Below are 11,471 nucleotides of genomic sequence, written 5' to 3' on the forward strand. Positions count from 1 at the left end.
CGTCCCCTTGATCCCCCTCAAGGGGACCCCTCTGACCGCTGCTCCATGTTTAAGGAGTTTTTATATGCCAAAGTGGACACCATATACCAGCATCTCCAATTGCCCGCCGTCCCACACACACCCCAACCACAGGATGTTGCACCAATCATAAAGAAGCCTGGTCTCGACCCGGACAACCCCAACTACTACCGCCCGATCTCCAACCTTCCGTTCCTAAGAAAAATCCTGGAACGTGCAGTTGCGGCCTAACTCCAACAGCACATGTCCAACCATGAGCTTCACGAACCCTTTCAATCCGGATTCAGAACCCACCATAGCACAGAGACTGCCCTCATTAAAATCACCAACGACCTCCTCATTGCTGCTGATGCAGGCTACATCAGTATCCTCATCCTCCTTGACCTCTCAGCTGCCTTTATCTCCCACACTATCCTGCTCAAACATCTATCGGCTACATTGGCCGGTACTGCACTCTCCTGGTTCCAATCCGACCTCACCAACAGGAAGCAGTTTGTCTCTATCGGAGACTCCTGCTCCTGCTCCTCCTCCCCTCCTCCTCCTCTTCACCATTTACATGCTCCACCTTGGTCAGATCATACGCCACCACAATCTGTGCTTCCATACCTACGCAGATGACACCCAGCAACCTCCCCCCTCAGTCTAAACTGCCTCCATGACATCAAATCTAGATGTCTTCAAACATGCTTAAACTCAACAATAACAAAACTGAAATCATGGTTGTGGCTCCCAAGGCACTGCTCAGGAAGGTTGGAGATCTCGTCTTGGTTGTTGATGGCTGCTCCATCTTCCCATCCTCTGAAGTACGCAACCTAAGCGTCATCTTTGATTCATCCCTTTCATTCCACTCACACATCAAATCCATAACCAAATCTGCCTTCTTCCACCTCAAGAACATCTCCAGACTCCGCCCATCACTGTCAGAGTCTGTGGCTGAAACATTAATCCACGCTTTCATCACCTCCCGTCTGGACTACTGCAATGGAGTCCTGTCCGGGGTTCCAAGCAAAGCCCTGGACAGGCTCCAGTATGTTCAAAACTCTGCTTCCAGAGTTCTCACCCACACCAAGCCCTGGCAGCACATCACCCCCACCCTCATCAATCTCCACTGGCTCCCTGTCAAATCCCGTATCTCCCTTGCTGACCTAGCTGACCTCGTCCACCCTTATGCCCCGTCCCGGAAGCTGCGGTCCTCGGACACGGGTCTGCTCTCCACCCCCCGCATGAGGCTTTGAACCTTCGGGGACAGAGCCTTCTGTGTGGCAGCCCCCACTCTCTGGAACTCTCTCCCCACTGACTTTCGGAATGCTCCATCCCTGGCCACTTTCAAAAGCCTGCTTAAAACCTACCTCTTCAACGAGGCCATTATTAATAATAATAATAATAATAATAATAATAATAAAGAATCAATTATTATTGCCATTTATTTAAAGACTCAGTGAATTAGCTTTATAATGGCCCATTTTTAAAAGCTGTACTTATTGCAAACCTCTCAATTTCAAATATTGTATAAAGCATTTAAGACTGATTTAAATTGATTAAAAATATATATTTCTAATGAATAAACTTTGTATATATTATTTTTAAGTCCATGTGCTACTTCACATAGGAAAAAACGACAAGAAGAAGACCAACTTCCGGTGCTGAGGTCACGTGATTTACTGTTAACCTGCGGGGGAGCCTCTTGCGGAGGTCCAGCGTTTTGTCTGCGCCCAGATCCTTCTCGGTTCCCTGTGAGTGAGGACCCTGGCAGCAGAGTTCTAGGTGTACTTTAGCCTATCCAGGGCTTTGCTGGGCACCCAGAATCAAACTCCATTACAGTAGTCCAAGTAGGAGATAAGATGGATAAATGAATAGATAAGGGTTTCTGCCAGAGTGAGGGTTGGGTCGGGCCTGGTGATGATCCTGAGGGGGAAGAAAGGAGATTTGGTTTGATATGGGGCTCAAATAACAGAGAGGAATACCGAATGACAGCCAGGTTGTGGACTTCAGAGGAGGGACAGATGGAGCAGCCGTTGACGGATCCACCATCTGGAGCAGTGCCTGGGAACCCACAACCATAAGCTAAATTCAGTTGCTGTACAGTTTGAGCAGGTTTGAGGACATCCAGGCTTTTATGTCCGGAAGACAGTTGTAATTTTTTGGCCATGATGGGTCATCACAATCACCCCAATTTCTATTTACTTTCCATGTGACCATAACCAAATAAGGTCATGTTATTGAGTTCCATAACCAGTGCCTGGGCTTTCGTGCGGGTGCACACGAATCTGTGTGTCAAACTTGTGTTACAAAGCAATGTTCAGCTTTTGCTCTATCTACAGCCGGGGTGCCCAATAGGTCGATAAGATAGTGCGGGTAGATCGCGTGCCAATCAAATAATTGAATCACCTATCCTCCATTTGGCATTTGCCACTTGATTGGCGTACAGGGCTGCTAGCCTAATGTTGCTTAAAACTTTGTTCGTTGGGTTACAATCACAACTGCTTAGATCTTCTCTCTTCTAACACACGGGTCACCACGTAGAAAACGTGAGGTACTGCAAAACCTTAGCGAGCTAAGTGACCTAGTTAGCCTTCCAATTTATATCTACTAAAGATGGGATATAAAAACAGAGTGGGGGAGCCGGACCAAGTAAGAAACCAAAAGCTTACCACTTCCATGCAGAATGGCAGGAGGACATTTTTTTTCACCATGTCATATTCAAAGCGCGTTTGTCTGATCTGTCAATCTACCGTTGCTACTCCGAAAAAGGGAAATGTGTAAAGGCGCTTTCGAACTGTTCATAAATTATATGACACTGATTTCTCTCCGAAGAGCGAGCTGATAAAGAGAACGGTGACTGATCTGATATCACAGTTAATCGGACAGCAGTCATTTTTCACACAGCTGAATCCAAAAGCAAAGGCAGCCACCGAAGCATCGTTCCGGGTGAGTCACGTCATCATTAAGCGTAGGAAGTCCTTCCAAGATGGAGAGATTGTAAAAGAGGCCTTCGTTGAGGCAGCTGACTCATTGTTTTGGGACTTTAAAAAAACCCAGAAATATTATCTTCAATCAAAGCTCTTCAGCTATCAAAAAGTACAGTTACACGGCACTGTGAAGTAATGGGTGATGATTTGAGACAGCAGCTTTGGAAGGACATCGTGGACTGTGATTGTTTCTCATTGCATGTAGACGAGTCTACGAACAAAAGTGATACAGCAAAATTGTGCATTTTTATTCGGATGGCGTTTACAGACATGACTGCAAAAGAGGAGCTGTTAACAATACTGCCCATGAAAGAACACATGCGGGGAGAGGAAATTTTTTAGTCTTTCAAAAACTTTATAGACAAAACCCAGCTCCCAGTGTGTAAATTGATATCAATCACCACGGACGGTGCGCCTGCAATCGTGGACTGCTTGAATGGATTTATTACCAAGTGCAGGGAGAACGATGCTTTCCCTGACTTCCTTAACTATCACTGCATAACACACCAACAAGCATTATGTGCAAAAATGCTAAACATGAAAGAGATAATGGATGTGGCAATGAAATTTGCCTTTTCGATTCGAGTGAGATCTCTTCAAAGACGGCTGTTCCGTGCACATCTGGAGGAGCCTGACTGCAACTACTCTGACCTTTTGCTACACACTGATGTGAGATGGCTTAGTAGGGGGAAATTCCTGCAGAGATTTCGAGAGCTCTGTCCGGAGATAAAGGAGTTTCTCCTTGTCGGTAAAAATGCCGAATACAAGCAACTTAATGACGATCAGTGGCTGCTAGACTTGGCATTTTTAACTGATCTGATCAACAGTTGAAATAAGCTTAATTTACAGCTGCATGGAAAAGACAAAACCGTGGTCAACATGATCAGTTCAGTTAATGCCTTCAAACTAAAAATGCAACTTCTGTCCTCAAAGCTGCAGCGCCATGATTTGGGGAACCTTTAAAACCTTGTATCAGAGCTGGAGACCCAAGGGAAGGCATGTACACAACTTGACAGTGGGCGCTACACAGAGCAGATTGTTTGACAAACCATTTCAAGACTTTGCTCTACTCGAAACAATCGCTACCTTTATGTGCTCCCTATTTAGGGAAGATTTGAGGTTGTTTTACTCACATTAAAAATTGCAACACTGTTTCACCCGAACTCGTCTGCAGTGGAGGATGAGATGTTGACACTACAGGCTTACATTGAGCTGAAGTCCAGGGCTCATGGACAGTTTTGAAACTTACTCACGCAGAAAAAATACCCAAACATGAGGAAATGTGCTACCTCCTTGGCTGCACTATTCTGCTCTACTTATTTATGCGAGTCAGCCCCACACGAAGATTATAAGTCCAAATACCCTTCCACCATGATGGATGATCATTTGGAAGCCTGCCTGAGGCTGGCTAACAACAGTTACTGTCCGGACTATGCAACCCTGGCCGACTCCATTCAGTGCAAGACATCAGAGTAAGGTAGTGACCATAAATGTATTTTTTTGTATTGTGCCGTAAAGGTTCATGCATATACACATATTGTATATATAAAGTATACTCAGCATCTTTTTCTTCTTCTTCTTCTTTTGGCTGCTCCCGGTAGTAAACTGAGTATATATATATATATAAATAAATATATTTAGCATTTTTTAATGCAGGTAGATCATTTTGACCTGGTCATTTTAAAAGTAGCTCGCAAGCCGAAAAAGTGTGGGCACCCCTGTTCTACAGTTACTGCACCTTTCGTGACATCTGACAGTAGAGGTCACCGCAGAGACTATATAACCAGCCAGCCACAGAGACCGTAGCTCTCTTCTAGAACAGACCCCTGGTGCACGTTCTTAAAACTTTGTACCAGTACTTAATAAATACTCATCTTCTAATCACTATCTTTGTCTCCTCAGTCTGGCCATCCAGTCCAAACTTAGTCAATTAATCATCAAGGGTTTGGTGTTGAGGTATCATCATTGCTGTTGGGGGTCATCAGGAGAGCAGTGGAAGCTGATGCCATTGGATGCCTGCTCGGGGCTTGTAGCTGTAACTATCACAGGAAGATGCCACATGCCGTAATTGCTGTTCCAATTTTCGTCTACCTTATTAATTATGCTTTGTCAAATACATCTTGTCATCTGACTCTATGTTTCTATGTTTATTTGTCTCACCCCATGGGGATTCTCCCCCTCTTGGAGAAGTAATAATGACTTGTTGTTTATTGATCAAAACATCTTAAGATCGTTTTCCAAAGAGGGGATTGGTGGTAGTCTGGTATAACAGCAATGCTTCATTACATTACATTACATTACATTACAAGGCATTTAGCAGACGCTTTTATCCAAAGCGACTTACAATTAAAACCAGCTTCCTTCTTGTCCACATGTTGTCCAAAGGACAGAGTTATTGTGAGCAGTTCTTGATGATTGATAAAGAGTGGTTTTGCAGATTGAGAGTTTGAACTCCACTTTTAGATTAACTCTGTCTTGGATTCAATGGCATATGTGTCAAGACTGTCGGTTGCAGGGTAGAGATGGACCAGGGGGCAGGTTGATCTAAAAACAGTCATTGCTGGGCATTTATTTCAATCAAAAAACAACAATGTCTGTCTTTTCAGACAAACGTGTCAATAATAATTGTGGGCTGCTGACTAGAGTGGGAGACCAGCCTGACTGTCAGGGGAGAGAGGAAGAGATGAAAACCACAGCAGTATTGAAGGATTCTGCTAATTACCTCCTGTATGTGCGTCCACTTTTGGTTGCCAGTGCTGGCTCTCTCCACCTGCAGATGCAGCCAAAACCACTCCCCACGGCCCCAGACACTGGAGACAAGGGAGCCAGTAACCCTTGGTCAAAAACAATGTCCAGTGTCCACCATCAAACTCTGTGTGGACTAACGCATTCACCATGTGATAGTCCACATAGAATCATATAGACCCATCTGGCTTCAATACCAGCACAATGGGGCTACACCAGTTACTTTGGACTAATCAATCACTCCCATGTCTAACATGGCCTTGATCTACGCATGCACCACCTTTCTTTTGTGCCAAGGCAAGTAATAGAGCCGCAAACGAACCGTTACCCCTGTGGACGTTTTGATTTGGTGGTCTATGAGGGTGATGCGCCCTGGCAGGGGGAGCAAACATTGGCAAACCGCCATTGCAAGTCAGCAACCCCTTCCCTCTGACCCGGTGAGAGATGGCCATCCCAAGGGACCAGGGTGGATTGAAGGGCCCTTGCCACTTGACGAGTAATTTGGAGCTAGACATGGGAAGCGTCACAAGGACTATATCTCCGGGTGAGGATTGTGCAATGCTGTTCCTGCGCCTGAGCAAATTCTCCCATGACCTAAGTGTGTGGAGTTAAGCTCTCTAGTCCAGGACATACTGAATCTCATTTTTACTTTTACTTGGACCTCCCTCCCAGCTTTCCTTAAGCAGGTCCAACACAGCCCTGGGCTTTCTAAGCTGTTCAAATGAGGGAGACAATTAGTACAAGGAGGAAAGGCATAGGGTACAGGCTGCAGTTATTTCCCACCTGTCGCACTCCCTGACTTTTGTGCATTCGCCAGTCCCCTTGACCTTCCCTATCGAGGATTTTCCACTGGAGCAGTTGCGGGACGACACCCTATGCAGGGCCTTTGAGGGGGTAGTTAAAATCAATGGCGTAATGATGCGCCCAGATGCTGCGCCCACTCAACCGTATTTTTCCAGGCATATGGGTAGATGTGCGTGAATGGTGTGCCACGTGTCCTGAGTACTAGTTAGTCAACACTCCGGCTAGGCCAAGAGTGTCATTGAGGCCCCTTCAACTAGTCGAGGTCCCGTTCAAAAGACTCCGTATAGACCTCATCTGGCAATTAGGTCACAGTACCTGCGAGTATCAGTTTGTGTTAGTCCTAGTGGATTATGCAACCCGGTACCCCGAGTCAATGCCATTGTGCAGTATTTTGGCCAAAAGTGTGGTATTTCAGGTCATCTCCTGAGTCGGGATCCGAAGGAAATCCTGACTGACCAGGGCACTACCTTTATGTTTACCATCCCCAGACTGACGGTCTGGTGGAGCACTATAATATAACACTGAAAAACATGATTTGGAAGTTTGTTCATGACTATAGCCGTAATAGGGACAAGTGGTTGGACCCCCTGTTGTTTGCAGTGCGGGTTCCAGAGGCCTTCTCCCTTTGAACTCCTGAATTGAGACCCCGGGGGTGCTAGACCTCATTAAAGAAAACTGGGAGGAAGGTCCTAGCATCAGTAAGAACGAGATACAGTATGTTATGGACCTAAAAGCAAAGTTAAATGGTCCTATCAGGGGCAGGGAGCTTTCTTAATGTTTGTCCGTATTGCAGAGGGCAAAACCCCTACCTGTGGGCAGAAACACCCACACTATGCTAAGCCAACAACAACCTATTCTCAACAGCCCCCCTTTCACAGCTAGAGGGGTCAGGGATCAGTACTCTGTCCTTTACTGTTTAGCATCTACCTCTTGGAGATTTCATCAGCAAATATGAAATTAGCTTCCATTGCTATACTGATGACACTCAACTATACATGCCCTTAGAACTAACAAAACCACGTGATTGTCAGACCCTAGAGGCATTGTTGTGGTTAATTATTAATTCCAACATGACAAAAAACCCGATTACATGTTGTATTAAGCCATAAACCCATAAGTAAATATTCAAGTTGTGTGTATTAAAAACCTTTTAAAAAAATGTAATCTAGGAAATCGCAAAAATACTGGTGTCAAGTGAAGGTCAGAACAACTCACTCCCCTGCAGAACATGCCCGGATAAGACACCAGTATTTTAGAAACCCTGAAGGATTCCCAGAAAAATGGGTGCATCCCAAAAGACTGTGTTTGGTTCCTTGTACCGAAATGGGTACACCCCCAAAAGATGGTGAATGGTTCATTGTACCAATAAGGGGCAGGGCATGTACCAGAAGGAGGGACCATATTGGGTATATAAGGAAGGAGTACATATCTTCAGTCGGCCTCCGTAGCCTACTCATTGAACTGCAAGGTTCCTGTGTTTTTCTTCCAAGTTTTTGAGACTATAATCGATAAAGTGTCGTCCAGAGATTAAGACCTTTCCTGGTCCAGGTCTAGATCTTTTTGGCTACGACAATTGGCGAGCCAGCCAGGAGAGAGAGACGATGAGACTGAGACCCAAAACCTGTGGGGGACCAGCCTGCACAACTCAGAAACACAACTGGCCAAAAAATCGAAAGGGAGGGAGAGCCTTTTTCTCTTCTGTAAAATCGGTTTGTTTGCAGGACTCCACATAAGTCACAGGTATTGAAAAATTATCTTCTCCAACTAACCAAAATGATTGACCTTCTTTAAAGATCACTGGGATTATAAACTAAAATCAGAAAGAGGAACTAAAACAGAGGTTGATGCGAATAGTCAATGTGATTATGTATTATGCGAAAACAATGGTGTTGTTAGGCCTCCCAGGGCCACTAGAAGCCGCTCTTGCCCCATCTGCAGCTCCCCCCTTTGTGACGGGTGTGGTTAGGATCCAATTGCAGCACAAAGACAGGCTGGGGTATTTGGTAATGTCTTTTATTTGTAGAGCGGACGGATGACAGGCGGGGGGGGCAGGCAGGATACGTGGTTGGAGTGAGGCAGAGTCGGTAGCAGGGAATCAATCTGGAGAACGCTGGAGAGTCTGGTGCAAGCATCGAAAACAATCTGGCAATGGGTGACTGGTGAGAGAGGCTATATATAGTGGCTTGATTGCTGATCGGGAACAGCCGTGTGCGCAGGTGAATGGAGTTGAGCTAATGAGACAGGTAAGAAGAGGGGGGGAAGGTAGATGAAAGCGGAGATCATGACACCCTTGAGCCAATTGCACACACCTGGGAACAATTACCTGCATCACTCCACACAGTACGTATTCTCCAGCTTCCCAGTCACTCATTGCCAGACCGTCAACTAGCTTACCTGAGTTGTACAGCTACTGGCTCCATTCCTAGTTCCAAGTTCCTAGCTCCTAGTGCTTGCTTCAAGTCCCTAATTTATGTCTCTTTGTTTCGTCTTCCCCTTACCCGCTTGTCTCCTCTCGTCGACCAAGGCTGTCCGTCCCTCTCCATCCAGCCTGGTTCCCCGTCTCTCCACCCGGATCCTGGACCCCTCCTCCCGGTCATCATCATCCCTGCCCAGTCCTGCTCCATCCCTACCTGACCGGGTCCCCCTGGCCATCTCCACCGTGGGGCCGAATAAACATCCTTCGTCTGCCTCCCATCTCTCTGAGTCGTGCGTTTGGGTCCCTCCTAGCTCCGGTTGTGACAGGTGTGGAGAGTATGATCCCCTGTTGAATGTAACCATAATTGGTTGGTTTGTGGTCTGTCTTGTGTACGCTAGGGGATTGGTTTGACCAACACTAACCACCGCCGAAATACACAGAAGAACCATAGGGAAAAAGAGTGTAAAACTGTCTAAAACCACACGTCTGGTCCATAGTACGCTAGTCCTGTTTTCGGTACTGAGAGGAAAAAGTTATTTGTGCATTCAATGTATTTAATTCCAATTCAATCTATTGGTACACTTATTGCGTTTATTGAAAATAGAGCAGTATACAAATGTTTGTTATCCAGTATTAGCCCTTGGGTCTATTAAGAGAACGGCGTGTATGTCATAATTACTCTAAGGTTTAGCAGGGCCCGGATGTGGGTGAATGTACAGTTTGTCGGACCCCCGGTTTGGGTGTGGGGGTTCCTAAGTAGGCTTCCGGCTCTTCTGGGGCCAGGGGGTCTTCTGTGGTTGCAGGACTCAGGGGTTGCTTCAGGGCCCTTTCTGCTGTTGGAGGTGCCACGACATAATACCAACCTTATACACCAGAACCAATTGGGATGACAGGAAGAGGCCACTTGTTTCTATTTTTATAGTTTTTCATGTACATGTTGTTGTTTGGTTCTATGTTTATTAAGAGCATGACACTTAACCCCTAATTGCTCCTGATGGCTGCGTCCGTCGGTGTTTGAACAACTGTAAGTCGCTTTGGATAAAAGCGTCTGCTAAATGACTAAAATGTAAAAATGTAATTAATCTCACCTGTGGTGATTCTCCCCCTCTTGGAGTAGTGATTAGTTGTTTATAGACCCAAACATGATAGAATTCTTCACCAAAGAGGGGGATTGGACCTGGGACCTGGAATTGGTCCCCGGGCGCCGACGTAGTAAAGGCTGCCCACTGCTCCTGGCTGAATTTCTCCAGCTACCACTCCCTGCATGTGTGTGTTGAGTGCAGTGTATCAGAGAGACGAGTAATAAAATGATTCTGATTCTGGTCATCCAGAGGACAAAGTTATTGCAGCAGTTCTTGACAAACTTAAAGAGTTGCATTGCAGGTTGAGAACTTCAACTCCACTAACAGACTAACTCTGTCCTCAATGTAATAGCATACAAATACTCTGTGTTGAATGCCCAGCATGCTCACAGCACACGTTAAAATGTACAGTTTGTCCATGGGGTCAGCACAAAGTAATTACATACATCTTTCTAGTGTTGAGGAAGTATCTAGAAAGAGAGCCAGATGGGTAAGACAAAGTTTAGAAGACATTAAGCCGGCACAACTACTGTGGATGCTGCTCTTCATCCTGTGCCATCGCAGCATATGGCTGAGATGTCCCAAGTGAAGTAGAGGGCTGAACGGACAGGGAGTTGATTAAGATTAAGAATTGGCTAAGGGATAGGTAATGAATCGGGGTGGTTGTATAACTTACAAGCCGAAAGATAAACGGCAGTTAATGCACGAAGAACACGTTAGCGAGGAAGTCATTACACTAGAACACGATAGCGGGAAGGGGAACCCAGAAACGTGGGGTATATGCACACAAGAACGAACAGAGACGAGGAGGATGCGGAGCACTGTCAGGACACACAGCTGATCAATCGAAAACTCTGGCAGAATACCAAATTTGTTCATTTAACCCAAGTAAAGGAGGATTTTCCAAACGTTCCCTGCAAGCAAGCCGTGCATAACTTGTGGTCCACAACAACATTAGCACAAATATTAGAACAGTTGTGCAATGATCTGAGTGCGGAAGCGTGGGTTTGCTATAGAGGTAAGAGTAAAAGGGGGTCAGCAGACGGCAGGGGAGAGGGATCTCCAGTGGAGCTAATAAAAAGGCGCCATCTGGATCACAATAAACAAATTCAAAATGGCATGACAGAAACCCACAGTGGCTAAAAGAGATGTTGGTGAGAGATTTTCAGATTTCAGATTTTCTGACTCATAATATTGATAAACTCTACATTTTGTGGTGTTTTCCCTACTTTGAAACTCCAAAATAATTCCACTTTAATAAAACATGTATATTCTTATTGTTAAATAAAAGCTTTTTTTAAACACAAAATTAGTTGTGTTGTTGAGCTGTTCGTAATTGGCCCATTCAGCAGTATGTTAAGTAGCCATAAGGCTTTGTTTGTCTGCCAACCCCATTTGCATTCAGGGAGCTGGCTGAATGAACCTGGTGTGGGTAAA

The sequence above is a fragment of the Zeus faber genome (genome assembly GCF_960531495.2).
Source record: "Zeus faber genome assembly, chromosome: 4".
In the NCBI taxonomy this organism is placed as follows: Eukaryota; Metazoa; Chordata; class Actinopteri; order Zeiformes; family Zeidae; genus Zeus; species Zeus faber.